The 15,691-nt window shown below is 40.8% G+C and overlaps 1 protein-coding gene across 2 annotated transcripts in view; it reads left to right on the forward strand.

Moving 5' to 3' along the window:
* The first annotated feature begins 9,746 nt into the window (after positions 1 to 9,746).
* pvalb6 (parvalbumin 6) overlaps positions 9,747 to 15,691 on the forward strand; it is a 47,481-nt gene continuing 41,536 nt past the window's right edge. Inside the window, exon 1 of one of the 2 annotated variants that reach the window (XM_088333562.1) lies at positions 9,747 to 9,940. The gene's annotated coding sequence lies outside the window, so the exon portion shown is untranslated. The remainder of the gene's footprint in view (positions 9,941 to 15,691) is intronic. The other variant, XM_088333553.1, reaches the window with a different exon arrangement.

A 15,691-nucleotide genomic window follows, 5' to 3' on the forward strand; every position in this document is an offset into this window, starting at 1 on the left:
TTTGCTCGCTTCTCAGGTTCCTTTTCATGTTTCCAAGTTCCTCTTTTAGTTTTATTCAAATGCTTGATCAGCTTTTTCACAAAAGATGCAACAATTGTTACTTATTTTTGGTTTCCCCTTAATTTATGAGACATTTCCTCCAAAGAAGTCACAATGGATGTTTGGAGATGGTGAGTTTTCGGTCACTTCATTAATAACAAATACTTTCTTCCAGAACCACAACAGAACAAAAACTAGAAATTTTGTCTTTAGTCATAAACACAGAAAAATACTTCCATTTTTTTATACTTTTATAAAAAAAGCTGGAGCTGCATATGTTATGTTACTTTAGCATTGTATCTTTCTGAGAGGTGTTTCAGTTATCTCTCATCTCATCTCATTAGCCGTACTGCTTATCCTCGTTGGGGTCGCGGGGGGGCTGGAGACCATCCCAGCCATCTCCGGGCAGTGGGCAGGGGACACCCTGAACTGGTTGCCAGCCAATCGCAGGGCACACGGGGACAGACAACTCATTCGCTCATTCACACCTAGGGACAATTTGGACCGGCCAATTCACCTGAAATGCATGTTTTTTTGGAACGTGGGAGGAAACCGGAGTGCCCGGAGGAAACCCACGCAAGCACGGGGAGAAGATACAAACTCCGCACAGGAAGTCTGGAGCTGGATTTGAACCCACGACAGGTTCCCATGACATGAACTGTGCCGCACAAGCGCTAACCACTGCGCCGCCGTGCTGCCGTGTTTCAGATATTTTGCTCATTATTTACACCGGATAGGCCAAATATTCAAAACAAGATTCATGGTAATGCAATATTTATGAGCGACTGTCAGCGCACATGATGTTTGCATGTCCGTCCCACAACCGGGTTGAGTTATACACATTTTCTTCTTGTTTTTCTCCAACCCTAAAATATGTTTGAACAAAAACGTCAATTCCTTTATTTGACTCTTCACACTCTGCCCATCGTCCTTAGACTTCGACATGACTCCAATTGCAAAGTTTGAAAATACAACAGTGAAAGCTTATACTTTAAGGCCCTCATTTGAGCCCCGGTAAAGTTTCTACTCCGTCTCAGGCCGCTGGAAAAAGCAGAAGGGCGTGTTTCTCAAGAGTTCTTGAGAAAGAAATGATGTTGCTTCCTCAGAGTTGTTTTCTAAAATAATGAGGAACCCTCACCAATGAAAATCATGGTACACACGCAACGGGCTGATTTGTGTGGATCAACTTTTATTGACTAAAATTGCCCTTGATGAAAATATGATTCTCTGCTTGTTATTTGTTTTTTTTATTTCCTGCATTAAAACATTTGCTTAGGTATGAAATAAAGTGTAACAGAACTAACATGAACCAGAAAAAATGGGAACCTGCAGCAAAGAATCAAGTCAACACAAGGTAACGGTGTAACAAAAAGGTAGTTGTTTTGAATACCAACAATAAAAAGTAAAACAGAGCATCAAATAAAAACAAAACACAAAAACAGGACCAAGCATAGGAACTAGGTAGCAGATAGGCAGAAACAGGAAGTGGGTTAGGAGTTTCACCAAAGGCGTGGCAGCAGCAGGACAAAAAATTGAAGACTTGATAACTGACAAACAAGATGCAAAAAAGACATCGCCACTCCAAGGCAAGACATGTCGTAACACCAATATTCATGTTCAGTAGGTAAATTACAAAAAAATGGGGAAAGACATTACATACATTAAAATAAGATAAATAATATATATTATATATAGGAGGATGCAAGATACTTGCAGACAAAGCTACATGGAATGGCATAAACAAATAGCAGGCATAGTATACAGTATCATCTGTACTGAGCATGGAATGGAGGTCCCAGGATACAGATGGGACCCCCCCCGAAGGTAACAAAGAACAAACAGGCTACATCTGGGACTCACACATCCAGACTGACAAGATGGTGTTGACCAACCAAACTGACATAGTGGTGATGGACAAACATCAGAAGACAGCAGTTGGAATAGATGCTGCGATCCACAGTGGTGTAATCATCAAAAAGAAAGAACAAGAAAAAGTAGACAAATACCAAGTGCTGAAAGAAGAGATAGAGAGGATGTGGAGAGTGGAGGCTGCAGGCGTGCTAGTGCTGATTGAAGCAGTAAGGACAGAGACCCTCATCCTAGGAGCATGACTCCAGTGGATACCTGAAACCTCATTAGAAATCTGTCCACGTCTTCGCAAATCAAATTAATTTGGAAAGCAATTTTCAGGCAAAGAATTGCTACTCAAAGTGCTATATGACTAGAGTACAATAATACAGTAAAAGGCCCACCCAAAAACAGACATGCACAATGGTTAAAATACAATAAAAACAAAATAGATTGTAACAGAAATAAAAAAAATATTATGGCAAGGCACAGTCCAATCATGCGAGGATATGGGACTAAGGGAGGCCTATCCACACTGATAAGAATGGCAGCAAAAGCCCTCAGGAATGTTAGCCTTTGAACCACATCCTACCAGTTCCACATGAGGAAACACTGAAATAATAATTCTAGTATGATAATAATAATAATATAATAAACACAACCACTGCAAAACATAAACATAAAAATGAGAAATAAAAAGTAAAGTACATAACAGTAAATGGTTAGAAGTTAAACAAATCAAACTACAAAAAAGGATAAATTAAAACTCAAATTTAAAAGGTAGATTTTGATGTAAATGAGGAATTGTTCCAATTTTCGCCACTGGTATAAATTCACCAAACAGGATAAAGATGAAATAACAACCTGAGCGTCAGTTTTATGCAACACATATGATAACCCTCTGAGCTGTTAATAAGTCCGCTGTCTGAAATAGATTAACACAATTTCCATGACTGCATCAATCTGCTATTGTTGACTGATTGTGTTGCTTTTGCGATACATGCAATATTTGGCGAGGCTGATGAGAGAGCAATTTAAATGAATGCAATCAATTCTCTGTGTGATGGGGTGAGAGAGGGAGGGAGAAAGAGAGGAGAGAGAGAGAGAAAGACAGAGAAGGAAGGCGAGAGCGAGCGAGCCTGAGGGTTTGTGCAGGAAGAGAGTCAATTATGGGCCACATTATTAAGTAAGGCATACTTATTATGTTGGAGATAAAGTGTTTGCAGACTGTGCTGCAAGCTGATAAACAGCTGCGAGAGACTCTAAATCTCTTTATCCTGTCTCATTCATTCTGAAATTCTCTTTCTATCACACTACGAACACACACATGCATAACACACAACCACATGCTCGACAATATTGCTGCCACAGCAAAATTGTGTTCAATCGCAGAAGAAGAAGAATACATGGAATAAAGATAGTGTAGTGTCATTTGAGGAGCAAGCAAGCATTTAAACGGCATGCCTGCGCCAACGGAACACTTTGCACATGACACACTAACCTGCCATGCATGTATATTGTACATGGGAGGAGACCGCAGTGCCCGGAAGAAACCCATGAAAGCCTAGAAAAAACATGCAAACTCCAAATACGTAGGCTGGCAGTTAAAATTGAACCCAGCACCCCGGAACTGTGAGAGACACATGGTAACCAGTCATCCACCATGACGTCAGAATGTTAATCTATATACGATCTAAATTACTGTATGTGTGTGATCAAATGTAACTTAAAGGCCCCGAAACGGCGGAACTAATTTGAATGAATATTCAGTTGTACTTTCTGGTCTATTTACAGGCCATGACATTAACTTTCGTCTTTCTCCATGTAGCATGATGCATTGTCATCTTGAAAAATTTGTTCATCATCCCCAAACATTTGTTTAAATTGAAGGAATAAGAAAGCTGTCCAAAATGTCAATGTAAACTTGTGCATTTATTGCAGATTTGACCACAACCATCTCCCCAGTGCCTTTGCCTGACATGCAACCCAATATTTTACAAACTGTGGGAATTTTGATGTTTTCTTTAGGCAGTCCTCTTTGTAAACCTCACCGGAATGGTACCAAACAAAGGTTACAGCATCATCACCTTGTCCAAGGTAGATTCGTGACTCATCACTGTAGATAACCTTTATCCAGTCATCCACGGTTCATGATTGCCTCTCCTAAGGGCCCCGTCACACAGCCGTTTGCGTCTGTATCGCGGGTAAAATTTTGCGTTTTTTTTTTTTTGCCCGTGGTTGCCCGCGATGGAAAATGCGCAAAATTGGCCAACCCGCTGTTCATCGGTGGTATGCCCGCAAAACAGACGCCGGCGACTGTTCCGCTTCCTCATCGCGTCATTTCCGCGTCATTTTCTCGTGTGGACCACGGGTATAAAAGCTGTCGAGCCGGCGTTATGCCGAGAAATGCATCTTTGCCGAGATTTGCATCCCCTCGCTACTACAACCACTTTTACCTCGTTTTATCTCACTTTTATATCACTTTTAGGGAATTTAATGGCGAACATATAACCAAAACCACTTCGTCTTGCATTTGTTGGGAATGTAATACAACTTAAACCATTCCGTCTTTGTATTTGTTGTGAATGTAATCGAACGGTAATGCACGCCGTATACAAATCACTTTTGAGCAGGTAACTTGTTTATTTTGCCTTTTTCTATTCAAATCGCTCGTATTGAAACTGTTATGCACTCTACTATAAAGCTTATTTCTAAACATTCTTGTTATGAAATGAAAAGAAATGTCAAGAAATAAAAATGGATTAAGACGAGGTCACTTCGGTGACGGGGATCCATGTCCACCCCTTGACGTCTCGAGCACAACTGACGTGTGCTCGGCAAATCGCGCTGTATACACGCGGAAAAAGGCGTTTGACCGTCACACGCGTAACACGCTAATTTCACGTAATAACACGGCGATACAGGCGCAGAACATGCTATGACCGTGCTCCACCCACGATTACCCGCTGAAATTTCGCGTCCTACCCATGTGTAACCACGCCCTGGCCGTGGCCAGAGCACGTCGTTCCGCGTCATTTCCGCGTCATTACCTCGTGTGCCGCCCGCGGTTAACACGTGGTCTAAAGTTTTGAGCAGCGCAAAACTTTTTCGCGCGGCCAACCGCGTGTGAATTTCCGACCGCGTGTAAAGCACTGCTGTATCTCGTCTATATGGCGATCTCAAAGCGTCCAACATTGTCTGCTTCACGGGCAGAAATTTCTGGCCGTGATTCAGCCTCGACATGCCCGTGAAAGGCTTTGTGACCGGGCCCTAAAGTTTTGAGCAGCGCAAAACTTTTTCACGCGGCCAACCACGTGTGAATTTCAGACCGCGTGTAAAGCACTGCTGTATCTCGTCTATATGGCGATCCCAAAGCGTCCAGCAGCGTCTGCTTCACAGGCAGAAATTTCTGGCCGTGATTCAGACGCAAACGGCTGTGTGACCGGGCCCTTAGCCCATTGCAGTCTTGTTCTTTTGTGATTTTCAACGATGGTTTTCTTGTAGCTTTACTATATGAAAATCCCACTTCCTTTAGACAATTTTGCACAGTTCCGTCCCATACATTGACTCCAACTTCCTCCCATGTCCTCTTGATTTGTCTTGTTGTGCATTTTCTGTTTTCAAGACATATGGCCTTTAGTTGTCTTCCTTGGCCTACCAGTACACTTGACTTTAACAAATTTCCCATGCTGTTTGTACTTGGTCCAAATCTTCGATACAGCTGACTGTGAACAGCCCACATCTTTGGCAACCTTCTTCAAGAAGTTTGACGATCCTGTCTTTGGTCTCAAGAGACATCTCTCTTCTTGGTGCCATGATTCCTGCTAATCCACTTAGCCTAGGAGCCCTCCAGGGTGTGATAACTACACAGTCTTTACTGCTGAATCACGAGTAGACTTAATCTAAGCTCGGTGCCCAATTAAAGAAAGGAAATTAACTGTGTGTCCCACTCAAAATGCACTGATTCCCTATTTTTTTCTCAGAATTGAGTGATTCGATATTGAATCATTGGTTGTTCGGATCAGCAATTACAGTTAAATATATCATATAGCAGACAAACACAGGGATATTTGAGAAGTGAAATGAAGTTCATAGGATTTACAGGAAGTGTGCAATAATGATTTAAACAAAAATAGGCAGGTGCATACATTTTGGCACCCTTGTTGTCTTATTGAATTGAATACCTTTAGCACTAATTATTGGAACACAATATTTGTTTGGTAAGCTCATTGACCCTTGACCTACATACACAGGTGAAGCCAATCATGAGAAAGGGTATTTAAGGCGGCTAGTTGCAGGTTGTTCTCCTCTTTGCATCTTCTCTGAAGAATGCCAACATGGGAGCCTCAGAACAACTGTCAAATGACCTGAAAACCAAGATTGTTCAACATCATGGTTTAGGGGAAAGCTACAAAAAGCTAGCTCAGGGATTTCAGCTGTCAGTTTCCAATATGAGGAATATAGTGAGTAAACAGAAGAACACAGGCACAGTTCTAGTTAAGGCCCGAAGTGGCAGGCCAAGAAAAATTACAAATAAGTAGAGGCGAATGATGGCGAGAACAGTCAAACTCAACCCACAGACCAGCTTCAAAGACCTACAACATGATCTTGCTGCAAATGGTGTCACTGCGCATCGTTCAACTGTTTAGCACACTTTGCACAAGGAGATGCTGTATAGGAGAGCAATGCGGCAAGAGCCTTTCTGCGCACATGCCACAAACAGAGTCGCTTGAGGTATGCTAAGGCACATTTGGACAAGCTAGCTTCATTTTGAAATAAGGTGCTGTGTACTGATGAAACTAAAATTGAGTTATTTGGACATAACAAAGAGCGGTATGCATGGTGAAAAAAGAACACAGCATTCCAAGACAAACACTTGCTACCCACAGTAATATTTGGTGGTGGTTCCATAATACTGTGGGGCTGTGTGGCCAGTGCAGGTACTGGCAATCTTATTAAAGTTGCAGGTCGCATGGATTCCAGTCAGTAGCAGCAAGTTTATTGTGAACAATGTTCTAGAATCAGTGACAAAGCTGAGGTTGCGCCGAGCTTGGATACTTCAACAAGACAACAACCCCAAACACTGCTCAAATTCTACTAAGGCATTCATGCTGAGGAACAAACACAATATTCTGGAATGGCCATCTCAATCCCCAGACCTGAATATTCTTGAAAATCTTTGGTGTCATTTAAAGCGGGCTGTCCATGCTCGGAAACAATAAAACCTGACTGAAGCGGAGATGTTTTATAAAGAAGAATGTTCAAAAATAACTTCGACCAGAATCCGGACCCTCATTGGAAGCTATGGGAAACGTTAAGAGGCTGTTATTTCTGCAAAAGGAGGATAAACTAAATATTGATGTAATTTTTCTGTTGGGGTGCCCAAATTTATGCACCTGCCTACTTTTGTTTAAGCAATTATTGCACATTTTCTGTAAATCCTATGATCTTCATTTCACTTCTCAGGTGTCACTGTGTTTGTCTGCTATTTGATATATCTAACTGAAATTGCTAATCCGAACAATCAATGATTTATGAAGGAAAATCTTGAAAATGATCAGGGGTGCCCAAACTTTTGCATACGACTGTACATTATACTTAATTGTTGTTCAGTATTTTCACTACTAAGTACTCTTTACAGTTGAACACTCACACCCTTTAGGTTTGTTTTTGCTTTTTGTAATGTAGGAGATTTAATAAAATAAAAGGCTTTGGGGGGGGGCTTTAGGAACAGAATTTTCCATTGTTAGGGCTCCTTGTACTGTCCTCTCCTGTTCTCCTTGCATGTTCAAATATCAATGTCTTTCTCCTTTTTTGACAGTCTACTAAATGATAATTTATCAACTACTAGTAATCATAATAATGATGATAAATGCAATAGTTTGTATTTAATGCTGGTTATATGCCCATAAGTACTGTATGCTTCAGTTTTCTGTTTTTTTTTATCGTTGACCCCAAGGTGAAAACAAAACAGTTTTTTCTGTCAGTTTTGTAGTCAAGTCAGATTACAGACAGCTATTTTTCGTTTGACAATGTGCGAATGCACATGTGTCGAGAAACTTCACATGAGGGAAACCTGACCCGTAATTTGAGATCATTCATGTTTGTGTCCCGAAGCCCTTTTTCAAGCCTGGGAGTTTTCTATACATTCAGCCTTTGATATCTATTCTAAATGTCAACAATGGCCCTAAAGACTAGCGCATAGGGGGAAAAAACACTTTCAGGTCATGTGCACATCAGTGGAAGTTTGAAAGGAAAAGACGGATGAGTGAGTTTTCATAATATCATTAACTGCCTTTTATCCTCCATCATTCCTTACATCAATTTTGGTTCTCATCACTCCAACACCAACATTGTATTTGTTTAGACCCAGGGTCACCAACATTTTTGAAGCTGAGTTACTTCTTGTTACTGATCAGAGCAAAGTACTACCATTTTGATATGCATTTCTAAAATAACAACATATCATGTTATTACTATGTTGTTACCAGTGACGGGCCGTGATTTTTCACACTTAGGCCTTCAGTAGTGGTATGTCTGAATTTATCTAGTGCTCAATAACTAATTTATGGCTATTAATCCTTGACTGTTGCTATAGATAGATAGATAGATAGATAGATAGAGAGATAGATAGATGGATACTTTGCTCATCCGGGTGGGGAAATTCACACCTGAGACATACATAAAATACATCAATAGTATCCTCATAAATTTGCATTTCTATTTATTAAATAGACTCACCCCTAACCATTTTTATCCAAGCACAAAATCCAGTCACCTTTCTTTCCAGAAGAAGATTTCAATTATTCTGTTGTACAGATTATCAGTCTGTTTCAGTTCCATCAAGAGGTTTTTTTTTGTATTGCCACCAGAGCTGATTCCGAAAGTCGAGCCTGTCTTATGCCTGTCTTATGGTATTTTTCGCATATGTTTTGATTTGATTCAGGGATGAAAAAGTATGTTCTTCTTGTGATATTTCCGTTATTGCCCCATAGCCAATGATAGTTTGAGACACCCCTATGTCATGATTACCCAAGTGGAGCCACCTGGGGTAATCATGTGGCGCGCTGGAATGTGCTTCCTGATTGGTTAATGATCCCTTTTTAAACACGTTACGCGGAGAACTCTTGGTCGGAAAATACTTTTTACCCCGTTTGACTCGCTTGATTTTCCTGTGTATTTTTGACTTGTTTACCTGATTCTGCCTGCCTCCGATCCGACCTGCTTCCGTTCCACGCTACGATCTTCTCTCCAGTCCCGGTAAACTCGACCTGCTTCCGTCCCACGCTACGATTGGCTACGTGTCCCGAAGTTGTCTTCACGGCGTTGCTGCTGACGTTCGACGGTCATCGCGTCTCCCGCTAACCCTGTACGCTTCCCCAAATAAAAGACTTGTAACGAACGTTCTGGGGTCTCCTGCTCTGTTCTGGTCCTTCCTGACACCCTAATGCTTTGTCACATCTTCGGGAAGGCCCTGCTTTCCCAACTAGAAATCCGATTGGCTAAAGGGATAAAACAGGCTCTGTCAACCCCTAAATGTTATTCCATTTAGATGTTTTAAATTCAAAGATCACAATGATCCATCACTGGTGAGTAATTTTCAGAACCTGTCTGTGGGATACTCAAGTGTTCTTAGGGGGCTGCCTGTGGGCACCGCGTTGAAAACCCCTGGTTTGGACTAATCTCTTTTTATACCCTTATTAAGCGCTAATTTCTTTCTTCCCACATTTCCTCATTTTTCTCCAACTGTTGTCCAAAATTCCCCTTCTCAGTCCTATCCCAATCCAACTCTCCCTCTCCCTCTACTACTCAATCACCCTTTATCCATCCCTCCCTCTCTTTCTCCCCTTCAATTCACCTCCAGCCAGCCTCCTCCTCCTTCTTTTGCACAGCATCCCCTTTCTCTTGATACCTCTCTTCACTTGTCTTGCAGTCTTTCTCCTTCTCTCCGTCCTCGCCGGGCTCTCCCCTTAGCTGCTTTGCCGCCTCACTGCTCTCCATCCAACCACCGAGGACTCTGAGGCACTCAGCACTAAAGTCTCTCCCATTGCAGGTAAGTGTGACTATTGATGGATTTGTGCTTTTCAGGGCTTAGGTGATGGAAAAAAAGGAGAAGAGAAAGTGAAAGAATTGGATTGATGCAACCTGTTTGGTTTTATTTTAACGAATACTTCAACCAAAGTCAAGATTAACCAACTAATTGATGATTATTAAGCAGTCATAAAGATTATAAGCACAACATAAAAATAAATAACAAAACTTTTGGTAGCATTGTGGTATTTAAAAACAACCCTACATGGTCCTGGCGGGGTTTGCATCCCATTCACAAACAACAGCAGAGAACTGGCGACGGAAGGTGATTGGTTCTCTCGAAGCCGTGTGTCACCGTGTGAGCGTCCGTGCACATGAGTGTGTGAAGGGGGAAATCCATAAATGTTTTGACGTGTGCTGGTGAGACTTCCAAGCCGATGTTTGAATGAAACATTTTCATTTCTTGTATGATTAAGGATGATGTTTCGTCAGTAGTACATACAAACCCGATTTTAATATATTCATGTGGCTGTGCCGATTTTGCAACAAATGTAAGCACTGTTTGTTCCCTCGAATCATCCTCACTAGTTGCATCTGTGGTTGCCGTACCGCATTGTTGTGCTCATCATCCGGCAAATTGTGTCCTTCTGGAACCCACCGCTGTGTGCTGAAGGGCAAAACGACTGAAAAAATGTTCTCTGGTAAAATATAATGACTATGCAAAAAACGTGTCAATCAGTTTTGGTTAAATGCTTAGCAAAATATAAAAGATCATTCTTTTTGCCCATAGCGCCACTTATAAAAACATTAATTTTATGGAATATAGTAAGTAAGATCATATATGTAAGGGATCTAAAACCCAATTTACTATGAGCTGCAGGAGATCGTGGCTTAGTGAATCAGTGTTGCTTCAAGTATCACATGAAGAAAATTCTGGTGTTCCCAAATAATTATTGAAGAAAATCACTCTGATGTAAATACATTAAACAGTAACTCGGCAAAAAAGACTCGAAAGGAACACTGTTATATCTGACCACTAGATGTTACTGTATTGAGTAGTGCAACTGAAAACAAGTGCTACATAGAAAAATAATATAAACTACAGATACACAAATCGACCAAACTGCACCACTTTTCCTCTCATTTTCACAAGGTTTTTGTTTTTTTGGGGGGTACTTTTAGCAGAAAGATGCCGGACAATCATGTCAGCGCCTTCTAAGTGACCCTAATCTTATGTAAAATAAATTTAAATTTCTTGACCTACAGATATTTTAAAACATGTAGGTTTATATGACGATTCATGCTTTTTAGTTATTGTTTAAATTATTGTTTATTTTTACCACTAGGAGGCGCTAAATAATACACAATGCCCCTCTGAGAAAGTACACATGTAGGTACAGTGATCTAATTATTAATATTCATATTCCAATTTGTGTTTTAACAGTCTTTCATTTTTACTTTTAACTAGAACTGTGCTCCACAAAATTTCTTGTAAAATCATTGTTGTAGGATTACGTTTCATCTGGACTGCATGTAGCAGTTGCCATGAAGTCAAATTCCCATGAAGTATGATGACAAAAGAGAAGCAAATATGTTTTATATAGTCAAGCATAAAACATATTTAACACACTTGAGCTCAGACCCTGAAACACATTGAAATTGACTTGCAATGGGCATCCACTGTCGCTTGCTTTAGTTCAACAGCAACACCGTTTTTTTAAATGGTCGACATTACGATACACTAGAAAAACTGTCGATGTGAGTCCATGTGAGCCAAGATCACTACTCAAGACAGTATTGCCCATAGCTGATTATTGTCTTTTAACGTACCTAATACTCATTACCAATACCCTATTTGATAGCATTCAGTTCTACTACATGTGAACGTGTCCTCACTTGGTTTCCCAAAGGATTTAGTTTCTTGTCAAGCTCCGGGGTGTGTGAAATGCCACAGGTGATGTAAGGCTCCTGGTGAGGACGGTTCACTTTGTGACAGGAAGACATCAAAAGGGACAGAGATGTAGAGAAATGAAAGTTATGCTGTGTAAATGGTCCAGATGTTGATTTTCCCATTGAAATGATTTTAGTAGTACTCAATCCCATTACTTCCTCTTTCACTAACCCACTCCGTCTTGTTTATCTCTCTCTTCCAATCCGGCACCGGAAGAATTCGTCTAGGAATTAGGAACGTACTTCTTGTTTAATGTTTTTATCACTTCAAGCTGCTTTATTGCAATGATTTATTCCCTTATCCCCCATTCACTTTAAAAAATACGATTGGAACTGGTTACAACAATAAAATACAGTGGTCACTTTCACAATGATGCCACGAGTAATGTTTTGCACTTCACCCTTGTTTATTCTCCCTTGTTGTTCCTGCGACAACCTCTCCCGCACCTCGGTCATTTTCCTTGTATCAAAGCGCCTTTTGTAGGAATTTATATTCTCTGACACAACACAATATGAACACATATAATTATTTATTCCTCCTATGATTGCGCCTAGTTCGTTGATAATATAGAGGGGGCGTAGCTAAGGAGAATCTAGGGTGCTCTCCATCTGATTTGGTAAAAAGGTGCTCGTGTCCCCTACTTTTCAACTTACTCTACCTTTGATGGAGGGTATGGACTTTTGTGCCCTTATCATGCATGTGCTTTGCAAGAGTAAGAAGCAAAATTGAGAAGAAAATGATATTATTGGATTGAGTTTATATGTGCGCAGCCTGTGCTATTTAAAATTTGTGATTGACAGCAGAGAGATAACAGGGGGAATGTTCATGGATCGGCAATAACCTGTTTAATATTGGCCCCTGAGATCATATTTAAATTCAATTCACTATTGTATTGTAACAACACGAATATGTCTATGTGGCCCAGAGTGAACAATGATGCCAATACAAATTGCAAAAATGTATTCAGACAAAGACTTGACGTTGACAACTGGGATGGCCATGGGCTGTTTCAATCGACTTTTGAGCATTATCTCAAATTTTGGTGTGTGCAGGGTACAGTCATGTCCTACCATTAGGAGGTCCTGGGGATGACCTGGGACAAGCAGGATCATGTTTTGGAAGGATGGGTGGTTATCTGATGGTTGGGACTTAAAATGCTACTTCTAGGCTCTGATTTGCAATGTACGAAGTATCAAACAAGTGATTGCTTTTATAATGCACCAAGAACTAAATATTTATCGTTCAACTCCCTGCTTGGTTATTTGTTTCCAGTGCAGATTTGCCTGGCCTTCACCAGCTTCCTTCCACATTCCAAAAACTTCAATATCGCAATCAGTTAAGTCTTGATTCATGTACATCTTTAAGATAAATTCAACATTGGCCTACGTTTTGGAGGAGCAGTTAATTAAATTTCTTATTTTTTCAGTTTTTTTTTAATTTTACCAGGAAAAGGGATGTCAACCATTAGTGTGTCAGCAAAGTCAGTGTTCATGCGGTAGTAAATTCATGAGATGAGCAGTAATGTGATGTGACGCCTCTTTGGTTTAACATCCTTATCTTCGCTCTTCGTGTTGAACTATTTGTCAAAACAGTTTTTTTTCCCGAGGCAAAAGTGCAGACAAGCAAATTGCACGATACGCTTTGACTTGTGAGCATCCAACCACTTCATCGCCATGCTTTGGCTGCTGTTTTGCTCAAACAATTAAAACAAGGTTCCTGAACATAGCGCGGAGGTCGCCCTGAGAGAATTTGCATTTTGCGCTGATTTTGTCACGAAAAGTGCAATTAACCTCACGTTCGGGCCACTTGTTAGAGGATGTTAATTAAAGCGCGATGATAAGAGAATAAAGTCGAAGACAACGTCATTTTTGCTGAGATGACAGAAACAGAATTTGAAAAATTGCTGTGTTCTGTAATTGCTTTTGGACGCTTTGCGGTCACTTTTGGGGTGAACAGCTGGTGACCACAAAAAATAGAAGGTCACCATAAACTACCGATCGCAATCCGGTAATGTGCTTGATGATTTGACACTTAAAGAGCCACATTGATGTTTGGCTCGCTATGGCCTTTGCCAAGGTCAAAGTGAGCACTTGTATGAAGCAGATGGCACATGGAAAATCTTTGACAGGCCAATATCCTGCTTTAACATTGAAAAATGGTCGGAACACGACAAATTTGGGTCTATATCACGTTTTTTGCCTGCCGGTCGATCGAGTCATGGTGTGAGGGGCACCCATGTTGCAAGGGTGACCACCCACCACTAAAGATTTACGAGGAGGATAGAAAGGGAACATTGAAATATCTTCTGTTGCTTTGGCCAATGTTTGCAAAAGTGATGTGGCAGGGAGGCAGAAAATTAAGAATACATATAAAACATTTGGTTGTAGGTGTTTTTTTACCAAATTGTACCAAGTGCATTACATCATACATTCAGAGGACAGTATCTTGGTTTGTAGTATAGAGTGACCCCTAGTGGTTTACAAAAGCCATTATTAGTCTTACAAGCAAAGATACACATACTGTCATGTAAACTTTTATATTTTTAAAAATACTCGATAGTATGAAAACTTGGAATCAAGTGAGATGCCCTTTGTAGTCAATGAATTTTGTTGGTGCCATCTTCATACTACGCATTCTGGAACAACAATTTTGTAAAATGAGCTTGTCCCCGTGGTGCTTTTAACCCATTAAAGGCCTCTTGCGTTTCACAGCTATGTGTAACAGAGTTGAAATTTGATTATTTGGAGTTTTTTTTTTAATTCTCACAAAATCCGTGTTTTTATTGCATTACTGTTAAAACTGTGGTACCGCATTCATTTGGTAAGCCATGGGCGTGTGCGAATGTCTTTCTCGTTTAGCACTTTTTGGGCTTCTGCGCTTGCAGTACCTTCAGCTATATCACCTCGGGCTGAAGATGTATGCAGTCGTGCACAGACGCCCTGACTACTTTGTATTGTTTTGTTTATTGAATGCAGGCAATAAACCGAGTGACTGAACCCTTGTGTTGCGCATGATTGAGGGTCGTCCCATATAATCTGTGAGTGATTGCAACACTTGTCATTTTCTACTTTGTCCCCGCAAACTGGCCTTTTTTCACTTGTTTTCCCTCACTAGCCACTCACGTTATCCATTTGGGTGGAGCACTTGGATTGCCGGTATTCACTTTTGCTATTGTTAACTGCGTTGTACAAATAAATTCTTGTCTTTTGGTATCACTATAAGTTGGTCATGCAACTGAAAATCACCACGTTTGGTGATTCAGGGTCCGACCACTTGACTATTTTGAAATAGTGCTGCAAGCTTTTAGTAGCCTTTCAGTTTCTTACCCAGCTAGCTGCTCAAGTTAGCCGCAAGTTAGGCTGCTACAAGTCTTACCAAATCCAGCTAGCTAGTATTTCAGCGGCACAGGGAAACTCCAACTATCTTCGTCTCTTGTTGTCGCTAGCTGATATTCATATTATCTTTCATGTCCTTGCAGGTATTCATCTTTGCTTACGTTGAATATACTTTGGAAATCGGCTTGCAAATATTTTGAAGTGGTAGCCTTTGGGCTTCTGTAATGCAAGGTCGGACAACTCCAAAGCGATCAAACCTTTTGCAAGAAGGAAATACAGTCTTGTTTAACTTAGATTTTGTCAAGAAATGACAAAATCTAAGTTGCACGTCTGTGCAGCGTGTGGCCTTTCGCATACCTATCCCCCCCTAACCATCTTGCGTAGTCCATGTTGCCAGCTTCCCAAGCTGAAGGCACTTTTGGGCGGCGGAGGCAGAGAACCGGGCACATGGAGCCAAAATCACGTCTCCTCCCCCTGAGTCCTCACA

This window comes from Urocampus carinirostris, chromosome 1 (assembly GCF_059441175.1).
Source record: "Urocampus carinirostris isolate Australia breed hairy pipefish chromosome 1, RoL_Ucar_1.0, whole genome shotgun sequence".
Taxonomy (NCBI): Eukaryota; Metazoa; Chordata; class Actinopteri; order Syngnathiformes; family Syngnathidae; genus Urocampus; species Urocampus carinirostris.